The following is a 23,935-nucleotide window of genomic DNA, read 5'->3' on the forward strand; positions in this document are numbered from 1 at the left end:
AGTGGCTTGTATTTCTTTCTTGCTATGTCTGAAACATCCCCAGAGGCCTGTTTTCTGAAGATGAACACTCAGATTGTACTTACCATAAAGAATCATCTGAGCAGAATATTGCAATATTACTGTAATCACTAGTCATTTGCTCCAAACCCACGTCACCTAGACCAGTAAAAGGCTGGGCAATGGGTCTGGCCACACCTCAAAGCAGCAGTTGCAGGGAGCCCACTGGAAGCCCCCTGGAAGACACATGCATGGCGCTGATTTCATGGTGCCCTCTAAAGCCGTCTCTGGGTCACCACCAGTGTCCTCCAGAGCCACCAACAATGAGCTGCAAGGAGCTGTCTCCTATTTTCTCTCTCCACTCAGCATCATAGAGCAGAAAACATCATTCCCTGGAGGCTATTCCCTAGTCATTCTTTTACATCTCTGAGTCAGGCATCCTGAAGTATCTTCTCAGATTCTCCTCCCTCCCCTAACATGTCATCTTTGGCCAAACTCTGCTTCACAGTTGCCAGATGGAAAGCAAAAAGGGGCTTCTTTCAAGGGTTTATGATTTGAAGAGCAATTATTCAGTAGTATCTTACTCTCCTCTTCCCCTTTTCTTTATTTTTCAGAGAACAGAAAAATGTTTTTAGACAACCCTGCTTGTTTTAATTCTCCATAAAAAGGCAAAGGCTGATTTCTCCTGACTAACTTGCATGCAAAGTTCTGAAGAAGTTCTTTGCAGGGTAATGTTAAGTCATCTTTGGGGTTTTGGGGGTTGGTTTTTTTTTGGTTTTTTTTTGGTTTTTTTTTTTTTTTTTTTGGTGAGCAAACAAGTTATGTTCTAGAAAACACATAAAAATAAAGAACTGCAATAAATTGCCAGGCTCCCTGGCATTGCTTCTTCAGGCTGTCTAGTATCTCATTGCTCTTGCCTGCCTGTCTTTCTGCCATCACTATGGCAGGAGCTTTAAGTTCTCTGCTACAAAGAGTGTAATTTTTTTCTTTCTCAATTTTCAGTACTATGCATATATGCATTGTTGCAAAATGAAGCTTGCACGTGCATTTACAATACAGCCCTCCCCTACACTCCAAACCTGAAAAAATATGGTCCCTGACTGCTGACTGTGAAATGGAAGACACTTGAAAAGTTGCAGCAGTCCATATGCAGAATCCTTACCTTAATACTGGCAAGACATGAAAACCCAATGCAGCAAACCAGTTGTTATTTTATGTTAGTAAGAACAAAATGACGCTCTAAAATACCAGCTATCTTTTTAATGTCTTCCTGTCAAAGATGAAAAAACTGCCTTATCTCAGAACAGATGCAGGTGGTACAAAAGATGCATAAGACTGAGTTTAAATGACTGCAATGAAAACATTAGTAGCTATTTACTAACGATTTAATTAACTACCCCCACCCAGTTTTAATTCTTTCAATAACATATGGCAACCGTAGAGTGCCTTTTGCAAACATTTCCCCCTCACAAATATTTGTATGCTTAGGGCTAGATGTGCCTCAGGAACTGAAGAACATTCTGTGGCAGACAGTGGGCACATGTGGCTGCACATGTGGAGCCCATGTGACAAACTTTGGGCTATGTGGTGTCCCCATTCAAAGTGCTTCAGAGCCCTTTATGTACAGTCAGGCTCTGGTCCCTGCTGCTGATGGCCCTGTCCTTTGCTCAGTCACCCATTTTCACTTGTGCAACAGCCAGAATTAGATCCACTGCTTGGTACTAGGATCATCTGAAGGCACTGCTGTGCCTTGTCAGAACCAGCCTCCTGGAGAGACCCGTGTTGCTCTGTGGGACTCAGCCACACTGGGAGTTGCAGATATAGTTAATACTTCTCCTGAAGTTTCCCCTTAAACATTAAATACGACTCTTTAGCAACTCATTGGTAGGGAAACTTACTCTTGAACTTTTCAAGGTCCCTCTTACTGAGCCAGCATCAGCACTTACTCTTCCCTGCTAAGTCAATGGAGCTACCAAAAGTCCAGTCACTATTTTCTGCTGCATCTAAGATGCAGACAGAAGAAAGCTACCTACCCACCCTAACAGTAACTTCAGGGGGTTTATGTATTATGTTTGCAGAAAAAAACCAAAATGCAGTGGAGCAAGACAAAGTCAAGACAAGGTGGGGAAAGGCAAGGCAAGGCAAGGCAAGGCAAGGCAAGGCAAATAAAAGATCCTAGCTATGGCAGAAACCTCTGCTTTTGATCTGTTGCCCAGGAGGAAAATCTTCCACGCAAGGAAGTCTTGTGTCTAATTTAGCTGTCTAGATCTGAGCACTCTCACCCTCTGGGTTAGTATGAGGTCAAAGGAAGAAATGGCACAATTTATGTTTCACAGTAGACCAAGACTGGTCCAAGAAGTTACTCTGTTTGTATGAGTTCAAAGGAACTGATTTTGAGCTTAAGATGAAACTGTTTCACAGATATGTAATAAAATTTATGTACCATGAATGTGCAGATCAGTCGGCAATAGGCACAAGTTCCAGGGTTCAATGTGTCCTGTAGTAAGTAAGAGTAAACATTCCACAATCCTTATGATTAAGTAGAAATGACCCAGTTTTCAGAAATGCTAGACACCCACTTTTTTTGTCAGCTGCCATGAGATTTGCAGATGCTCCAGACTTTTTAAAATCTCCTTACTCTCCCTGATGCAACTAGGGCATCACATACCTACAAGTGAATTCTTTGGCAAACAATCTGCTCTGGGGTTTGTCTTCTAGTTTGTTGTTACTTTAGCCTCAGGGCTGTTTACTTGCATAGAAATGGCTACTCCTTCTAACATGATTTTGAACTGAATTGAATCTATTCTGGAAATCTGTTTACATTTGTAGCCAGACTCTTAAATGTGTTTAAAATGCTTTAGAAAGTTGCACTTAAGAAAAGTCAGATGGCAGATCCATGGAATGATTTTTTTCCATTTATCTGCCAGGTTAAAGGAAAATCTTCCATGGCAACATAGCAGCAATCACCCATCCATTAACAAAAAGCCTTGATGTATTGTTTTCATTGTAGTAGGTGTAATTTCATTTCTCTTATCATTATGCCTATTTCACATACCTTACTACTCAACACTCTTTTATTTTCAGCCATTTGGATTGCTTATAAATATACAATTTTCAATGCCAAGTGAATTATCAGCCCATTATTAACTTTCTACAGCCTGAAGTGGCAGTCTCTCTCTTTCTGCAATGTGTGCGTATTCTCACTTTCTGGGATGTGTGTAATCCCTACCTGGAGAATTAAAAATTAAGATATTTATTTTTTGGGTTTTTTTTTTATTTTTTAAAGAAATTTTGCTAAATAGAAGTGCTTCGTAAATGGGAAGAGACTTTTCTGGAAGAACATTGTGCAGGTGGAGATCTTGTATTTTAATGCTGCTCCATTTGAAACTTAATCTTGAAATTATTAGAATAGCAGTTTAAACAATGACTCTCTGAAATTGCTACAGGTGATTTAGTGGCATTCATTCTTAGTGGTAAAGATCTCATACACTTCATGTCATTTTCCTTTGAATTTAAAAACAGCACATATTTGACAGAGACTTTTTAAAAAAACACAGTGTTATGTGTATTATGTGTGTCTGAATTTTTTCACAGATATGGTGACCAACAATGTTCATTCCTGTCCATAGACATTAGAACCTGAAGGCTTGTATATATAGCTTTTAAGTCTTCATGGCAAAATCAAGATGCAGCAAGAGGCTTTCTTGCATTCTAGTCTTTTCCACACTCATCTTAGCCATTACACTGTATTTCAATATACAAAACCAATGGCAGGTTTAAGCTCACATGTAAACCTTGCAGAAGCTTCAGTTGCAGATCTGGCATTTAGGGGGATGTGTTGCTGGGGAGTGAAGTAGAACAATTTTTGTCCTTCAGAGTACAAGGAAGAATTGTGAGCATTGTCTAAATCCATTGTTCATACTGTTATTTAAAAGGTATCACATGACTGTCATTACTACTGAACAGTGTTACTTCATCATCATGAGGTATATCAGAGAAAACACCACATAGCACAAACTAGGCACAATCTATCATTGCTGTGTGGGTTTTTTTCTGAGCAATCATGTGTGCTGTGAACAACTGCTTGATTTTCCTTGGACAAAGGCAGAGTAAAATTGTGTGGCAGCATCCTCTTCAATACCTTTAGGCATGATCCCTGATGTTTGGATCAGTGGCATGTGTGTAACGGATGTGGGACCAAGTGAGTTATTTCATGTCTGGGTCAAAGAGCCTCATCAAAGATAACTAACTTCATATTGTGCCTGCATAGACATATCACAGAGCTGCATGGCCCTGGGTGTGAATCTAAGACCTTGGTTAGCATTTTCTTTCACTCCTTCATTAGCAAGAAGATTTTTTTCCTCTTTAATCTCTCACAGTTTCCCTTGGCTGGAGTTTTGAAGATTATTCCTCTCGTAGTCAGAATCTGAGCCTGTATTTAAGGGCTTCTTTACATTAACGGTCTAGTATTAAATTATTCTCTGTTGCAACATTCTGACTTATCTACAAATCTGTAGTTTTTGAAACCATTGCTTTTTACAGCACTTTAATTCATATAGCCGTTGGTTTTGACTGTCAAAACATTTTTAGTTTTAATTACTGTGTATTGAGCTTCTAGGTACAAAACTGTCAGATAAACCTGAGTATCTGCATAAACGTGGGGAACTGCATGTGTTATCATTCAACAACTGCTGGTGGGCAGTTAGCAAACTCTTGTCTAGGATGTCTGTTCAGCTGCTGCAGAGCAGCACTGATAGGATGAACCACTGATTAGTTGTCAAGCCATGTGCAGACCTTGATTCTGAACAACACAGCAGATTATTCAGATTGCCCAACCCCTCAGCAGTGTAGTGTGCACAGCCAACTTTACTTCAGTCAGTAACACACCAAGTGCTCATTTCACAGGGCACTTCAGACAATAGATTTCTTCTGGCTTCTAGGAGAAAATGTGACACCATTTACTGTCTTGGATGGCCAACAGACAGGTGACTCCTTGGTAGTCCTTAGGCACAGTTTTGTGTTTGGCCTTTTCAGCAAGGGTAAGCTTATTTCTGAGTACAGACTGGAGTCTCTTTTCTCCTGCCTGGGATAGGAGGAACACTGCAGTGCTGTTCTGCTGACTGCACACTGGAACAAAGCACTGTGCATGGTCAGTTATGCCTTTTCTTCCTGGCTGAGGGTCTGGACCAAGGCAGGCAGAGGACCCACAGCAGTGAGGCATAGCCTAGCCCAGGCTCAGAGCTCTGGGAGGAAGGAGGCTCTCTGAGCTGGCAGTGGAACTGCTGGCAGATGTGCTGGAGCTGCATGATGCCTGTGAGTGTAGTTGTGGTGGCTCACTGACACACAGCATCAGACAGCAGCCCTGCAGTTCTCCTGGAGCCTGATGGTGGTCTCTTGAGTCTGCAAGAGTAGTGGTTCCTCCAAGGATGTCAGGACAACTTCAGTCCCTGCCAACAGCCTGATGTACTTGTTTAGCTGGATTTTGCAGATGTGTGAGAAGTTGCATCCACACTGGGCTCAGAAAAAGAATAATTATGTTTTCCCTTGCTGTTTTCTGTCTGGGAAGCTTCCGCCCTAACAGCTTGTCAAGCAGAATTGGGTAATGGAACTCCACTACAAGAGACAGATCTTTCCAGGACTCCCTGGACCTATGACCCTAGGGTGGATTATCTATAAAATGTTTTCTCCTTCTCTTTTTTCAGTACCACATAATAACTTTCTGTCATATGAGTTACCAGTACTTGGTACTCCCACAAGCTGTTCAGTGCTTCATATTTCATGCATATTTCATGCACTATCTACTGACTTTGTCTGTCTTTGCTGTCCCTGTTTCTATTGTGTCCTCTGGTGTTTGTATTTGAAGGTCCGTAGAGGTGGACTGCATGTGTCTGTGTACACAGCACCTGGCACAGTGCAGAAAGCCAGCTTAGTGCTCCTGCATTACAGATAAAACATGTTTTCAATCTACCAAGCATAGATAGGGAAAAATGAAGGGAGACTACAGGTAAATGTAAAAGACTACAGGTGCATAGAAATTGGTGGCCACCATCACTCAGCACAGCCAAAGACTTGCTGCAATGCTTCTGTGAGTGTTCTTCCAATAATCTTTCTGCAAATTAGACTACAAAGAAGATTTTTGGCATAATTCTCTTGTATTTATTCCTTACTTGGCTCATGCTTGTCATGGTTGGGACTATTTTGTTATATCTGCTCTAGAAGATGTGTTGTTTCACTTTTTAATGAAAGGTAAAGAGTGACTTGCAGTGATCTTTTGATATATCCATCTTTGCTTTTTCATTTTGTGCCTAAGGTGCTCAAATTGAATGAACTTTACTGCCATCTGGAGATGTAGTATTTTCATTTCTGTTTGTCATTTTACCTTTGAATTTCATTACAGAGCCTCATTCCTGGGGTTTAAAGAATAAAAGCATTTTGGTGTTTTACTTGCTGTAGGGCTGTACTTCTCTTTATAGTGACTAGGTGCTGAAATAAAAGTCACCTCTGGCATCTGATGAGAGTGTTTAAGATTGAGCCTAGTGAGTTAATCCACCTACGGGCAGACCCCCTACTTGCTGGATGTGTGCAGGTTTTTGGTGTCGGGAGGATGATGCCAGTGCACTGCAGTCCTGCTTGTGGTCAGCCTGGGACCTAGGGGAGTGAACAGACAAACCATGCCTTCTCTCTGAAACCTATCAGTATCTGGAACTGCAGGAATTCTAGCAGGTGTCAAAGGTAGAATTTTTGAATTGGTATTACCTTCTGCTGCCCTGGTGTTAGTTTCAGTTCCAGGTATAGCAATGCCATGCTCGTGTAAGGGGGCACCAGCTGACACACACACTAGTGGTGAAAGTCTTTATAAAAGGGGTACAAGGTCTTGTACAAGAACCAGGAAATGCTGTGTCAGACCCTTAAAAGACATGTTATTAGACTGTGGTGTGTTGGCTTTGGCTGAATGCAGGTGCCCACCAAGCTGCTCTATCACCCCCGCTTCTCAGCTGAACAGGAGAGAGAAAATAAGATGGAAAGCAGGTAGGTTGAGATAAGACAATTTACTAAAACACACAAGCAAAGAGAAAAAAAAGCATTCTCCCCTTCCCATCAGCATGAGAATCCGTGTCTTGCCACCTCCTGGGAATCAGAGCTTCAGCAAGCTCCAGAAGGCAAACATATCTCCTTGCCTCCCTCTTCTCCTTTACTTAGCTTTTATATCTGAGGTGATGTCATATGGTGTGGAATATCCCTTTGGTCAGTTTGGGTCAGCTGTCCTAGTTATGTATCTCCCAGGATCCTGCCCACTCCCAGCCTATTGAGGCAAAACAGAATTTTGGAGAGACAGCATTGATGCTGTGTCAGTGCTGTTCAGCAGAGGCGTGTTATCAACACCCTTGCAGCTACCAGGGCAAAGCAGAGCATTATGAGGGCTCTTCTGTGGAAAATCTCAACTAGACTCCCTCATTATATAGATTCCCTTAGAAATAAGAACAGAATTCTTTCAGTACAGAAACCACCGACTATCAAAAGAATCACATTTAAACAAATTAAAGGAGATATTTTTGATCAGTAGGCATTTGGTTTATAAAGCTTCTTCCCAAAGGAAACTGAATAAAAAACCCTTTGTGTTCATCCAAGGAAGATGGTATTAATGTTGAGAGGACAGAAAATTACTCAGCAAATCACATCTGAAAATAAGTGAAGGATGGGAGAGTCTTGGAGACATGGCAGCGGGATATGCTTGTATTGTTATTCTTTGCTGGACAATTGCTAGTAGTCGAGATGGGCTGCTGGCTGCTGCATGCACTCTCCTTTTGAGACACCAAAGCCCTTCTTATATGTTGTCCTGTTATCATGACCGATGTAACAGTGGGAGGTAAAGGGATTGATGCAAAATAAGTGAAGTGTTGAAATTATGGGTTGTTTATAATTAGTATTGTTTTACCTTGACACTTAAATGTTATTTAATTTTTGAAAGCTCCTGCTCAAAGAAGTAAAAGTAGGATAGCAGTTCTGATACAGTTGCACATAAACTTTTTTCCTACTTGACATAATGAAGAACACATTTCATCAAAGAAATGAGACTTAAATGAGACTGTTGCTCAACACTGCTTTTCAACTGCAGCCCTTCTTACTATCAGTCTTACAGTGTTTGTGTCATTAGCTGGAACATCTGTGAAATTCTATGTCATTTTTTCAGAGATCTACGCTTTGATAAGAGAATGACATAAACACAGGGCAGAATAAACGTGTTGTTATAAACGTTTTGTTTTGCTGTAATAAAAGAAATTATAAACCTGGTTATGCTCCTTTTGCTTTTATGAGCTTGAATCTGCAGGGGAAAAGAAAACCAACAAGAACAAAATTTCTGCTCTTGGAATACTGTCATGGCCGGGACTTTGATTAAAATTACAAGAACTTTTTTATGGCTAAGTTGCATTTACTGAGAGAAGAAAAGCACAGGGAGAAGGATGACAAGTTCCTTGAAACCCATCTCTCCTTCCCCCACCAATCTCACCTGATATTTCATGTCCCAGCTGGTAGCTGGAATTACAACACCTGTAGTGTTTCGGATGTTGTGCACTGAGTCGCAACAAATTGTGTTTGTTAAGGCACTGTCTACACAAGGGTGTTTTTCAGTCAGTTCCTACTAGTTCATCCTCACTAGCATGTGACCTCAATACTCATTCTGCACACCTCACATGACCCACTTGTGGTCAGTTATCAGGCAACAAAACCGATGTCAACAGGGAGACTAACTTAGCTTCCAGTTGCTAGTTGTTCAAGGTTTATGGGGTGTTGTGTCTTTAATTAGGGAACTAAGGTGTAAACTGCAGTGTCCTTTGCAAAGTCAGACCTGTGGGAATAATTTCAGGAGTCAATTGCAGATGCTGGATAGTAATTGGGAACCCAAAGGGATTCACATATGAATAGTAAATTAAGGTGCACAGTAGTAACCGGAATTTATACCTGGAACATCACAGTTCTTAATGACCCCATTAAAAGGAATTAGGTCATTTCTTAGTTAAAGGATCAGGAGATACTGCATTTTCTAAGGATTCAAAGAATGCATATGAGCAAGTTATGAGGGTTTTTCTGTTGACAATTGGTAAGTGTTGCCATTCAGAATTAGTGTCATGGTTTGATACTGGCCAAACACCAGACAGCCACAAAAGTAATTTGCTCACCTTCTTCTGTTATAGTTGGGCAAATAAGAAGGGGAAAAAATTAATGAAGGGCTCCTGAGTTGAGATAAAACTTGAGAGAAAAATACTCTGAGGGCAAACCAGGTTCAAATCTAAAGGTGTAAGATAAATTTATTATTAACAAAGTCAGAGGAGGAAAATTAAAAGTAAAATAAACCTTTAAAACACCTTTTCCCCTGCCAGCCCCTCCCTCCTTCCCACTGACAGTGCAGGAAGACAGGGCGTGGGGGTTTTGGTCAGTTCATCACCTGAGATCTTCTGTTCACTCAGGGAGAGGAGCCTTTTCTCTGCCTTGCCGTGGGGTCCCTCCCATGGGCAAACAGTCTTCCCAAAACTGCTGTGGCGTGGGTCAGTCATCCACAGGGTGCAGTCCTCTAAGGACAGGCTGCTCTAGTTTGGAAGTAAGGGCCCTCTCTCTCTCTGTCTCTGGAAGCAGGAGCCGGTTCTCCCATGGATCACAGCCCCCTCCAGCATCCACCCACTCCAATGTGAACACATTTTCCATGGACTGCGAGTGGATCTCTGCATTCCCATGGACTTCATGCATTACAGGGGGACAGTTTGTTTCACCACAGCCCTCATCTCAGGTCTGACCCTTGAAGCACCTCCTTCCCCTCCAGGCATGACCGACGTTGATGTCACCAGGTTTTTTTCTCTCACATGTCCTCACTTCCTCCTCTTCTCTGATTAGAAGAAAAACTGCTCTGTGTAGGTACCATTGTCAACAAGTTCTACCAATTCAAAGATTCCTGCAGGATCCCACAGTGCTGAGAGGTTGATCTCATCTAGGTTCCAGGTTGGGGAGTCACTCGTCGTGTTTCCGCTGCCAGCCAGGCGCCCCCGCCACCATCGCACGGGCGGTGATGGCTGCCGTGGTGCTGGTGCTATTTAACTTCTCTCTTTCTGCGGGGTCTGGGAAGGAAAAGCCACCACCACGTCTGTCCTTCTGCCCACGGCGTGGCTGGCTAGGGGTGGCCAGGCAGGCAAGGCCTGCCGTGGGCTGTGTCGAGATGGCGGTGGCCACGGCTCATCGCCACCACTGGGAAAAACTGTGCAGATGTTGTTTTGCTTTTCTTCTTAAATATGTCATCACAGAGGTGTTACCAACCTCTCTAATTGTGCCAGCAGCATGTCCATCTTCAGAGCCATCAGAGATTGCCTCTGTCATGCTTGGTGGAAGCTTCTAGCAGGTGCTGACTGCCTAAACAGAGTGAAGGCAAGATTATTTCCTATGTCTTATTTGTAAATGATATATGTGCCTGAGTTTTGCAGAACAGAGCTGATAAGAGGGTAGGATTTACAGCAAAGAGACTAAGGGAATTTGAATTTTCAGGTGTTCTGGCTGAAAAGCCAGATGGGCTTTTCTAAAATTGGTAGGACAGACGCAGTTTTCTCTTGCAGAAATACTGAAGACTGAGAGCTCTTTTGTGTCTCATGCTATGAAAGTGAATGTAAAAGGCTGGAATAATCAATGAAGATAGGTGAGTATACTGCATGGACACACTTTCAGATTAAAACAACATTTTCAAAGACCAGATTGAGCACAAGATGTAGTGCTGAGTTTCCTCACATGTGAACAGAGCACTGACATCACCATTTCTGTTCTGAGAGCTATCTCCTTAAAAATTATGGAAGCAATTGGTATTTAATCCTGACATAAAGGAGAACATATATTTGTGTAGCTTTGGTAAATATCACTGAATCTGAATGCCAGTTCCTACTTGTCACTCTTAAGACACAGTTTGGGGTTAGTTTCAAAACTCTTATCCAAGCCTCCTTCAAATCCAAATCAATGTGCTGTACCACTTAACCCAACCCAGGCAAGAAGTACCTGAAAAGTAAATCTTACAAGCATGAGTAAAAGCAATTGGATATTTAATGACAAGAGCATCATAAAACTGGCAAAAATAAAGAACATCTAGATCTGTGCAGCTCTTTGCTGCCAGGTAACCCAGCCAGGACTATTAAGTCCACAGCTAGTACCTCAGCCACAGCTCTGGTACCTCAGCAAAGTAGCCCACTTACTCATATAGAAGCTTGTCTGTGTGTTGGAAATGGTCAGACCATATTAAAGCTCTGGAAAATTGACAGAAAATAATGTCAGAATGTTCAAATCTTACACAGAATTCTTGACAATTAAAGTTATCCACTTCACAAGAAAAAGGTGGAGCATGTGATTTGGAAAAACAGTAGCTTAAGCCTCCAACCTTCCCTTCTCTAACAGGCTGTTCAGTTTTTGGGTTTTTTTTCAGTGTCTGTTTAGGCTGCCAGGCTCCCTTCAGAGGAAGGGGAGACAGCAGTGACTAGAGGCTGTATCTGGGTCCTTTCTCTAAAGATCTGGGAGATGGGATCTGTAGCACCCAGTCCTCTGAAGAAAGGGACCACCATTGCCATAAGAGGTATCTTGCATTTGATCACCTATATTCAAAGTTAACTGTGCCCCTCAGCTGGGTAAGTGTAATGAAACATGTATGACTTTTTTTTTTTTTGTTTCCTAAAAGACACATGACCAGCTTTCAGTAGAATTTTTCTTCCCTAAACTGCTTTTTCTACTCCAAGAAAGGTTAGCACTTGGCAGTATATTGCGAAATAGTAACTTCTGCTCACACATAACAATGTGAGAAAAACCTGTGCTGGTAAAGTCTAAAAGCTACAGACATTCCACGTTATATATAGTGCCTTACAACTGGAGCACCATCTGATGAACTGTTATTTTGCTTCTGATACCTATTATTTTCCATTTAAAAGAAATTCAATATAACAAGGAAATAACCCTGATTTTGTATGGACTTGTGCCCTACACTTCTGCAATGTATTAACAATATTAACTTTATTTCCCTCTACTCTTTACCTAGCACATCTTTCAGATTCCCTCAACATTCTTGAAACACCTACTTCACTCCTTCTACTATCAAAATTGCTCTGTGTGGATTTTGGTTACTTACATGATGACACCTCATGGCCAGACAGCCAAAAAAGTAGTGGTGGGGGATCACTTTTTCTCTGCTATAAGCAGAGAAACCAGTTACAAGTTTTCCTTTAGCAAACTTTCAGGTTCCCACAAGGCTTCTATATACTCAATTATTTTGGAGAAATCTGTCTCTATCAGATTTTTTTGAGTTTATTCTCAAACTATCAGAGTGAAGGTGATTGAAAAAGTGGTCATTTAGGCTTTTCCTTCAGAAACCAGGGTTAATAATTTTTGTTCATCTGGCTTTTGTTGAGTAAAGTGTGCCATTAATGATTCTGCAGTGAAATGGTTCTGGTAATTTATGATATTTTGGTAAGTCCTGGCATCATGATGTTACCATTTAAGTTATTAATTTCCAGTCTTTTAAACAGATAATATGCTGAGGCTGGTTCTTTATGCTATAAACTTGTTAACTTCCATGGCAGAGAAGAGGCAACCCAAATGTTCAAGCCTAGTTATGAGTCCAAGTTTTGTATCTGGATGCCTGCACCCAAGAGTTCATAGTTTCTTCTTTCTGACAAGAGTCTCCCCTGATCCGCTTTTTCCCAAGAAGGAATGTTTCTAAATTGTTTTAGTTATCATCCTAGAAATAAAATACAACTAAGCTGAACATGCCTTCCAGTATTGGTCTCACCTATACTTGCTGATTTTTCCATTTGTGTTTCATCTGAGCAGGGCAGAAAACAATCAGATGATGGCTTTGTTCCCATTGTTCTCAGCATGTTTTTCCCTCACCTTTATCTCAAGAGTCATGTACTTGCTCTTAATTCTTCATATATTTCTAGAGACTACATTGGCTTCTCTGACTGTGACAGAGCTCTGTGTGTGTATACAGGTGACAAGCCAGCAAACTGTCATTAGAGTAAGTAGTGCTCTACCTAATAATAATACATCTGCCTACATGGAAAGGTCTAAGAAAATATGACTGAAAGGTCTTATACCAGATTCCAATAACTAAATTATTTTCTGTCTAATATCACCACAGTGCTTTGACTGCAATTTTTCCTGCAAGCTCATCTGTTTAATAATCATGGAAGCCTAGACTCATAGTATGGTTTGCATTGGAAGAGACTTTACATCCAGTGCAAAACCCCCTGCCATGGGCAGGGGACATATTTCGCTAGACCTGGTTGCTCAAAGTTCTATCCAGCCTAGCCTTGAACACTTCCAGTAATGGGGCAACCTGTTCCAGTTCCTAACCATCTTCTCAGTAAAGAATTTCTTCCTAATATGCAATCTGAACCTACTCTCATTTTAAAACCATTTCTTCTTGTCCTGTCATTACATGCCCTTGTAAAAAGTCCCTCTTCAACTCTCTATTTATAGCTTCCTTTAGGTACTGGAAAATGTTATAATGTCCTCCCACAGCCTTCTCCTCTACAGGCAGAACAAACCAAACACTTTCAGCCTTTCTTCACTGCGGAGGTGCTCCAGCCCTCTGATCATCTTTGTGACGTTCCTCTGGACCAAATTAAGCTGGTCCATATCCTTCTTATTTTGGTGACCCCAGAGCTGCTGCAGCCCTGCAGGTGGGGTCTCAGCAGAGCAGAGCAGAGGGGCAGAATCCCCTCCCTGGCCCTGCTGCCCACACAGCTCTGGATGCAGCCCAGGACACGTTTGGCTCTCTGGGCTGGGAGTGCCCATGGTTGGGTCATGGTGAGCTTCGTGTGCAGCAATATCCCCAAGTCCTCCTCACCTGGAAGGCTCTCAATCCATCCTTTGACCAGCCTGGGATTGCCCTGACCCAGGTGCAAGACCTTCCATTTGACCTTGTTGAACTTCCAGAAGTTTGCACAGGCCCACCTCTCCAGGCTGTCCAGATCCCTCAGGGTGGCATCCCTGCCCACCAGTGCATTGGCCACACTGAACAGGCTGGTGTGGTCAGCAGCAAACTTGTGTGACCAATTTTGATCCAAATGGACTGCTTTTTCAGACTTAAATACATGTAAAATTTCATTAACAGCACATTTCTCCTGCATTCATCCAAACAAATTAGAAAATGTGTTACACTATACACCTCTGAAAACTACAAGGTTACCTGGGGATGGCATTGCCAGAAGCGAAAAAGAACACTGAGGAGAGTGAGGAAAGCTGGTGGTGGTCAAGGAGGTCACCTGCAGCAAGATTGCAGACACAAGCTGGTTGCTGTAGGCTGTGGAAGGGGACACTCTGCTTTGTAATAGACAAGAAAGGGAAGTTGCAAAAACTTCACATTTTCAGCTCAGCTACTTGACCTTCTTTTTTCTCCTCCATTCTTAGGAGGCAGCAATAGAAAGTAATTTTTCTGTGTCCATTTACTCTTCTTTAGGCAGGTTTCAAAGGGATTTTCTGATCCCTACCAGCTGCAACAGACCTAGGAGTGACAACATTCACTATAAGGATAACCACAGCTTGTCCTGGGAAGGGGTAATTATAAGTGCAAATCCACTCACACTTGCAAGAGAAATGAGGGACCAACCTCACTGTGCTCAGGAGACCAGGAGACCATGCAACTTTAATTTGCATTGCCCAGAGCAATCAAGTCACAGGTTGGAGCAGGACCCCAACTTCTCTGGAGTTTTGTTCATGGAGCCTCATCAGATTTTATATCCATGACTAATATTATAAAACCCATGAATCTGAAAAATCTTTACTAAGATGAAGATAAATAGTATGAGGAACAAAAATTTTAGTCCTACCATTTACTCCCAAATTCTCCTAAACTTTGAACAGTTAATTCTCAAAACTTAAACTTTGTAAATAAACAGAAAGAAATGCACCACGCTGACCAAGATTCATGCCTGTAAATTCTTCTACCTTAGGGCTACAGCTGAAATACTTCACCTAAATCTTTACATTGCTTTCTTTTCTTAGATTTCCCCTCAAGATGAGTACATTTTCATTATGTTCTCAAAAGCAATGGTAGAAAAAATAAAAAGAGTAACCAAACTACCTCCTTGCCCAAAACACATGAACACTTTATCTGGGGACTAGAATGCTTGCATGGGGCTCATAAGGAAAAAGCACAGCTTACTTCTATCATTCCAATCTGTGGAAGTCCAGCTGAGCTAACAGGGTAACTGGCATCAGCACAAAGGCAGGAGGCAACTTTTCATATTCTTGTCAGTGTGAATTGTACTGCATTTGCAGGGCTGGGAATCCAGCAGTGTTTTCACTGCTTCTGATCCAGCTTGGCAAAAATCTACCAACCAACCAACCAACCAACCAACTCAACAACCCAACAACCCAACAACATTAGAGCACATTATTCCAGAGTTTCTAGCCTGGCTGAGAAAGAATGATCAGTCCTAAGGAATGCCTACAGCAGACATTACCTACATATTAATTCCTTCACATTGGCTTCTCCACATGTTCCTTCCCAGACAAAGAATTACTAGCAGCAATAATGGAAAAAAAAATTTAAATTAAAAATAAATTTTTAAAAATGCAAAGCACAAAGAAAGGACCAAATGCAGGCACTCATTTTTTTCTGTGCTAGCAATGCAAGTCATTCTCTAAGTATTCATGAGACACTTGTAGTCACAGACAAAAGCTGGTATTACACAGTCTCTGTCTACAACAGTTGTAATGTTCTAATGAGACTTGATCATTCTCATTATGCATGCATTTTCTTTTTGCTCTGATCTACAAACAAACATCAAGAGGGCCAGTAGCATACTGCTTAAGAATTTCAGTGAAGCATTAAAAAGCAGAGCAGCAGAATATATCTTTTATTTGTCTTGAAGTGCAGACTATCAGAATCCTCCTTCTTTTTTTTTTTTTTACCCTTTCTTTTAAGGTAACTTAATCTGCTTGATAATTACCTTCTCTGTGAAGTTTTCACAACTATAATTTTAGCAACAAAGCAGCATTAAATGGTTTGGTTGGAAGGGACTCTTTGCCAGTTGATAACTAATAGTAAGCAAAAAGACAGCAGTTAAGAAGGACTACTTGATGAGACATTTAAGAATGTTCAGTACACCAGCACTACATACTTTACGCTATACTTATTTATAGCGTAAAGTAATTTCAGTAATAATATAATTTTGGATCTGATGTACACTATTATGGTTTTTTAAATTAATGAAATAGTAACTTTTTAGCTCAGAAGATCTGCTGCCACTTCTGTGGTTGTCTTTTCAGGGAAGAAAAGTTGTTAACAAATGGTACCACAAAAGACCAGCTGGGATTTGACTTTAGAAATTTTCAAATTTTAAGAAAATTAGGAATTTTCAAGGCTCAATCATCATGGTGTTTTATTAGAGGTGCATTAAGCAAGAAGAACACATTTGCCATGAGTTGAGAATTTCATAGCACTTCTCCATGATTTTCAGTAGAACTCAGCCTGTGTTACCTGGAACATTATGGTAAAGTGCATTTTCAGACCCTGTAGCCATTACCAGAAGTACTACAGCCCTTTCCAAAGAAGATACTTTCAGAAGATATATTAGGAATGGATGGACTTGGCAGATGGTGAACTGAGTGTTTATGCTTGTGTCATCCAAGACACACTCTAGTAGGCAGAGCACCAAAAATGGCTGTGAAAACAAGTATCATCTCTGAGATCAGTTAATATTTCTTTTCTTTTTCAATCAAATATTTCCTTTCATTAAACTGGTTTTTTCTATGCTTTCTTCTCCTTACCACACTGCCTCATGGTTCAAAAATGAAGGATCCATGCTGAGAACACTAAAAAGAAAGGACATGTAACAGTTATGCTCATTTGAGAGATGATCTGTGCTATTTTTCATGTTAGCTGTGCCTTCCGGATGAGGCATCCAGCACAGTAAGTGACAATGCAATTGGCTCTTCTCTTTTTATTGAGTCCGTTCTGAAGGATGATAGTCCATCAAAATGATTCTTTGATTCTGTGATAATCATAGAATATCCTGAATAAGAAGGAACCCACAAGAATCAGTAAGTCCAGCTCCTGGCCCTGCACAGGACACCCCAAGAATCACACCATGTGCCTGAGAGCATTGTCCAAACACTTCTTGCACTCTGTCAGGCTCAGTGCAGTGACCACTTCCCTGGAGACCCCTCACAAGAAGATGTAGACTGCAATGAGGTCTCCCCTCAGTGTCCTCCAGGCTGAACAGACCAGGTGACCACAGCTGCTCCTCATATAGCTTCCCTTCAAGGCCCTTCACCATCCTCATGGCCCTCCTTTGGACACTCTCTAGCTTTTCATTAGGCTGTTGTGGCACCCAGAACTGCCCCCAGCACTCGAGGTGAGGCTGCCCCAGCTCAGAGCAGAGCAGGACAATCCCTCCCTTGCCCAGCTGGCCGTGCTGTCCCTGATGTCTCCAGGCCACACTTGGACCTCCTGGCTGACAGGGCACTGCTGACCCATGTTCAACTTGCCACAGACCAGAACCCCTAGGTCCCTTCCTGTGGCACTACATTCCAGCATCTCATTCCCTGTCTGCACATTTAGGGCTGCCCCATCCCCAGTGCAGAATTGGGCCCTTGTCCCTGTTACACTTCATACAGCTGGTGATTGCCCAGCCCTTTAATTTGTCAAGGTATCTTCAAAGGGCTTCTCTGCCTTCAAAGGATTCCACAGGTCCTCCAAATTCGTGCAAATTCGTGCATCTCGTGCATCTCTCATTGCACTACGCATGCACATCAAGAACAGCCAAATTCATGGGGCAGCCAGCATCTGCTCAGGACAGGGCCAAACAGTCTGACCCATTTAAGATATTTCTAGTTGTTCCATGAGTATACAAAAAATAAATTTCTTTAGCATACTTCATAAAAGTTCCAGAAGATCTTGGAAAAGTAACAATTTCTTGCAGAATTTACTTTAAAATAAAACCTTCTGTATACGCTCATACAACCTTTCAGTGACAGCAAAACTCTTTCCTAACAAGCTGGCCTGTATTCTTCATGAGTACCATGGACACTGGAAGATAAATAAGTAAAATCTTTTTCCCATAAGAGTGCTATCATGTGCTCCCCAGGGACAGGATTTATTTTTACACACTTAAATATCTGTCTCTGAAGTGGCAACTGTTTCGCAAGAAGAGATTTTTATTGATCTTCCTGCTTAATTATATCTGTGTGAGAGTTATTGTGGGCTTTAATTAGGCACCTGTTCTCTCTCCACTCACAAGAAAAAAAGTTTCAATTAGAGTAAAACGAATCAAATTATTGAAGCAGTACCCTTTCACTTTTCATTTCGCTATAGATAATGGGAGAAAAATTGGCTTCAGTGTTCAGAGATTCATACCAGACTCCAGTCAGTTTTTATGTAATAAAAAAACAAGGCTAAATACTGTTCTCAGCTGAATTATGTAAATGAAGACCTGTATTAAGTCCATTAGCAGACCTGATGTTCACCAGTTTCAGTGCTGTGGGCCTGGTTTTGGTCCTTTTACACTCATAGGTCTGGGATAATAATGCTATTTCTTCCTTCCCCAAAATACCTCAGTAAGAATTTTCAAGTGGAAATATTTTTTCAGAAGCAGGTGTCTTTAAGCCACCCTGAGTGTTGCAAGAGGTCTAGCTGTACAGTAGTTGGGTGATCAGCTGCCACTCTTGTGCACAAGGCAACATCTTTCCCACCTTTATCAACCTTTAACCCTCACCACCTGAATTTGCAGATGCAAGCTGTTACTGGGTTGAATAATTCCATGTGATGCATTAAAAGGTTTTCTGGGCTGTGTCCACACAGATTTTATGTGAAGACCAGACAGAAGCCTGCAGACAGAATTCTCCTTGTTGTAGCTGAGAGCCATCTAACTTTCAAGTAACAGCAAAAACCTTAAAAACTAGACTTACAGGTTAAATTTTGAGCATTTCTCATACATTTATGGCTGTGTATTGTTGTTCTACCTAAATAAGACTTAGGAAAGCAGGCAGGCAGGTTATATTCTGCTTTTGACAGCATGTGCTCCTGACAAATACAAATACATACACCTGAGGAATCTGGAGCCACACATGTCACATGGAGCCACACATGGAGCACAGAGGTGCCACCCTGATGCAAGGCAAAAGCAGCCTGACAAGCCAAACATCTGCTGAGCTACTGCCTCTCCTTCTTGGCCTCTGCCTTACCACTGCACAGCTGGACAAGTCCAAAGCACTGCTTCTCCCCTCCCCTCCCCTCCCCTCCTCTCCCCTTCAGTGACTGATGCAAGAGCATTACAAAAGGTGGTCCCAAACTCTCCTACTACAGGACAGACAAGGTTCGGCCCTGGGGGAGGTAAATGAGCCTGAGGGAGAAATCCCTGGCATCTTTGCTTGGCAGCAGGGTCAGGCTGGCAGCCCCAGCCTGTTGCCTCTTCTTCACCAGCATACTGCCAGCTCTTGGCACAGCCCAAATTCTCATTCCATTGCCTGTGATCAGATTCTGCTGACATGTAATGTTACCTAAGGGATGGAGGAGAGAGGAGCAAAGCAAGGGAAGATGATCCCTAAAACCTGGGTGAGCTGCACTGCACCTCTAGGAGGAGCTTACTTGTTATTTTCCATCTCTCCTGGCTCCTTCCCCTGAGCTGGTGCAAGCCCAGGCCTGTTGTTGAAAGGGATTTTGTCAGAATGTAACCCTAGCTTACTAACACCTGTTTGCATTTTCATAGAGACTAGCATAGGAAGGAAATGTTATTCTAAATCAGCACACATATGTTCCTGTCTGAGGTTGCATCCTTCCTGGGAAGCACTCAGATGTTTTTCATCTGAATTATTTTGCACAGTGTGGGCTACCCTACCTTTCCCATCCATTGCTGCCCTTTGGGACAATAATGAAAAAGCTGTCCTCAGGACCCCTTAATTAATATTATCATGTCTTAAGATGGAAGATATTACTAGTAGTACTAAATCTTACACAGCAAGGGACAGTAGCATGCAGCCAGCAGGTAAAGGGGCTGTTTGGTTTCCCTTACAGTAAGAGAACACTCAATACTTCTGTATAACAGAATCCTGCTACTCATGCACAGAGCAAGCAGTGACATCACTTGAAACAAGCCATAAGTACAATTAGTCACATGTACCTGGGTTTCCTTCTGCCCCAGCACACATTGTCAGTGAGAGGGGCAATAATCTTTCTCCAAAGAAAAAGCACTCCTATTTGTGCTCAGGCCAGAGGTGAAGCATTTTGGGTGGAATGGGGTCTGACCTGAACCTCTGCCCCAAAATGAAATAGTCTTGCTTTTTCAATGTTCTTTTTTTCCAGTATTGTGCATCTGTGAACCTTCTAAATTATGTCTCAAAAAATTAACCAAAACCCTCACTTGTATCAGATCTTGGAGCTTTTTTCTAGATTTGAGGAGGCAAACATAAGGAGGCTTATGTTTGTATAAGCAAGATAAGCTGGCTTGTTTCTGAGGGGTGATTTGGCATTTAACTGGGATGATAACAAAATCATTAACTGGTGGGGGAAAAGGAAATAAAGAGAACTGATCTGTGACACTAAGTATAGATCCTGTTGAAAATTTCTGAATTGTTTTAACCACTGATAATTTACTAAAATCTAACATAAAACACATACATGGAGGGATAGCAGACGACTCATCTGAATTACATCTCAGTCTGTGTAGTCATTTGGAAAATCACTTAAAGTAAGGCATTGTCCCACATTGTCTACATTATATTTTGTATCAGGAAAGGCTGCACAAATTGAATGCAGATGCAGGGATCCACCCTGCTTCACCAATTAAACCAGCACAGCAAGTAAAAAAAAATTGTAGAGGATATTTGTTCTTTCATTATACAGCACCATTTTATTTAGAGTACTAGAAAAAGTCAGGGACATCATCTGATTATCCATATAAAGTTGAAAACATTTCTTGAACAGTAAACAAGCTTTTTTTTTTGCCTCAGAGAGCAGATGGTACAATGCAGTGTCAGATAATGTACTAAGATGAAAATAGGAGAGCCCCATGAAAATTCCAACGTCGACAAAAAGTAGTTGATGGTCCAAAGTACAAAAGGCCAGCACAAATCCAGAATTAATTTGAAGTAACAATACTTTGATATCACCTCACAAGAAGTTGAACAGACATGTGTTCAAAGCATTTTTAGATTTGAAAATTAAACTAATTCTAAATTAGTACTATGTTTTCTAATAAATAAAAGATGAACCATGCATTTTACTCAGTTACATTGATAACAATACAAAGTGGTCAGATTTTTTGACTCTTATGGCAAAGTATCCAGACAGATGCTGAAAAACAACAAGAATTGAAGTCTAGGTAAAGTAATTTGCCTTTGCCAATGAACCTGTAGGGTAGTATATGATCTTATGAAAACATCAGCAATATAATTCTGATCCTTTCTGACATTTAGGTTCCTTAATTATACATATAAATACAGAATTAGTATTTTTTACAGCCGAATTTAAAAATCTCAGGTGGCAGATGTTAGCTTAGACAGTTTCACTTGGCCCCACGTTTAAAGATTATGATCCACTTTTGCACTCATCATTTTACTAGCATTAACCATGGAGTTCTTAATTACAGTTTTATCCAAACTCACTGATGGTCTATATGGACTCTTAGGAAGTACCTTCTGCACATATTTTCTGCTGAAGAGAACACTGCAGCACCACATCTTGATTTGCTGTGAAATCACCTGCTTCTAGAACAAGGTCTTCCATAAAAAATACATAAATTTGGTGATTTTAGAGTCAAACCATGGGTTATACAACCTCAACCAACACAGCCCCTTTCATAGGGGTGCTATAGCCTATTATTTCATGAAATGCTGAGTATCATGCCACAGAAGACCTGGTCTTGCCACCCAGCTTCAAATATTTATGGACCCTGATATGTGTTTAGAAGACCGCTGGTAATATGCATAAGACAAGTAAGCTCCTCCACAGTCAAGTAGCTGAGCTGAGACCTTGATCCCCTCCAGAAAAGAGCCCCCCTTCCAGGGCCTTTGTACATTCCTGCTTTTGTTAAAACAGGGTGTGAAGCAGCTGGGATAGAGTCAAGTGCCTCAAGAAGGTCTCCTGGCAAGGAGAGAGTCCATTCAGTGCCATAACTCCTTTCCTTTTTCAGAGAACTGAAAGGCCTTAATGCACAGAGGTGTGGGCCCGGGAGAACTGGAGAATGAGCTCAGGGAAGAAAGCAGAAAACAAAAAGAGATGTCATCATAGTCTGCTGCTTCCTCAAGACAGGAAGCAAAGAGGTAGACGCTGATCTCTGTGGTGACCAGTGACAGGACCCAAAGAAATGGCCTGAACTTGTTTCAGGGTGGCTTTAGGTTGGATTAGGGAAAGGTGTTCACCCAGAGGGTGGTTGGGCACTGGAACAGGCTCCCCAGGGAATAGGTCACAGCACCAAGCCTGACAGAGTTCAAGAAGTGTTTGGACAATGCTCTCAGGCACATGGTGTGACTCTTGGGGATGGTCCTGTGCAAAGCCAGGAATTGAGCCCGATGATCCTTGTGGGTCTCTTCCAACTCAGAATATTCTGTGATACAATGAACTTACAAATTTTCATGCTGTTGTAGTCATTGGCAGAGACAGAGAAAACAGAAGGACATCTGTTACATGCTTATCTTGGCTACCCATCTAGTCCCTACTAGAAATGTACTACTGGACTGGACATGCAGGAGAAGCACCCTCCTCTGCAGACCTTTGGGGTCAGAGAGGGCAGAGTGGGAGACAGAGGCACAACTGGCTGGAGATGATGAGCGTGAGGATATGGACTGCTGTTGAAGCAGGGGAACGCACTCCAAGTTGTTGGAATCCTTTTTGATGTGCACCCAAGCACATTTTCTTGGCTGCACCATTTGTGATATGCAAGGAGCTAAGCCTGTCACGTCAGCTCTTGGTGAGCCATAGGCTCCTTCAGAGATACAGGATTCACCTTTTTGCAAGGAGCGGGTAGCCCATCCCCTGCAGAAGTATGGTCGCAAGGGACACCTCCGAGGGTGAGGTTGTGATGATTGTATCCCCAGTCGTGTGTTCTGTTAGTGCTGGATATTATGTTCTGTGCCTTCAAGATTGGCTCTGAAGAGCGAATCTTTTGTTTTGGTTTGTTATCATCCTGCTCCCCCACAGCTGGCGGGACACAGAGACAGGCGGCTTTTGCTTTTTGCTTTGCTCCTGCTTTGCTCTTGCTTTTTGCTTCTGCTCGTTAGTTAGTTTAGCTAAGCAGTCCAAATCTTTCCCTGGACTGTTTTTCCTTTCCCTTTTCTTGGAACCCCTCAAACCTGCTCCGGACTGGGGCCTGGGGAACACGGAGAGTTTACATCTTGTGGCTGCAGCAGCTATCCCCAGCATCAGAGGGAGCAAAAACAGAGCGACCACTCCCAGGAAAGACTTTCTGAATTTGTCATCCTTTTCAGATCGGTGAAAGAGTGTTGTCATCCGGTATTGTTCATCTTGTGTGCTGGGGGAGGGATGCTTTGTCTGTTAAATAAACAGGTTCTTTCCGCTTCTCTCTGAGGAATCCTTCCCGAACCAGTTCTGGGGGGAGGGGCTGTGTGGGTTTGCTTTCTGGAGGGGCCCCCTTTGGAGGTTTTCTCCAAAATTTGCCCTAAACCAGGACAGGCCATGACACACTGCTTATATCTCCAGCTACCCAGTCTCTGGACCTTGCAAGTTTCACTGTGGTGATTCCAGTGAAGGAAGTCTTAGATGAGATTATCCACATTACAGGTGGCCCAGATCCACAAAATGCAGAGACCCACAAAATGCAGAACAACCCCCTCCAAAACATCCAGGGCCTGAGGCTTGAGGGTGAGAAATTTGTTTCATGTGGAAATACTGTAAAACACAGGAAAAAGAAGTAATTACTATAATAAGCTACCAGGAATGGTTGTGAGGTTTCATAGATAG

This window comes from Onychostruthus taczanowskii, unplaced genomic scaffold (assembly GCF_017590055.1).
Source record: "Onychostruthus taczanowskii isolate IOZ18803 unplaced genomic scaffold, ASM1759005v1 scaffold96, whole genome shotgun sequence".
Classification (NCBI taxonomy): domain Eukaryota; kingdom Metazoa; phylum Chordata; class Aves; order Passeriformes; family Passeridae; genus Onychostruthus; species Onychostruthus taczanowskii.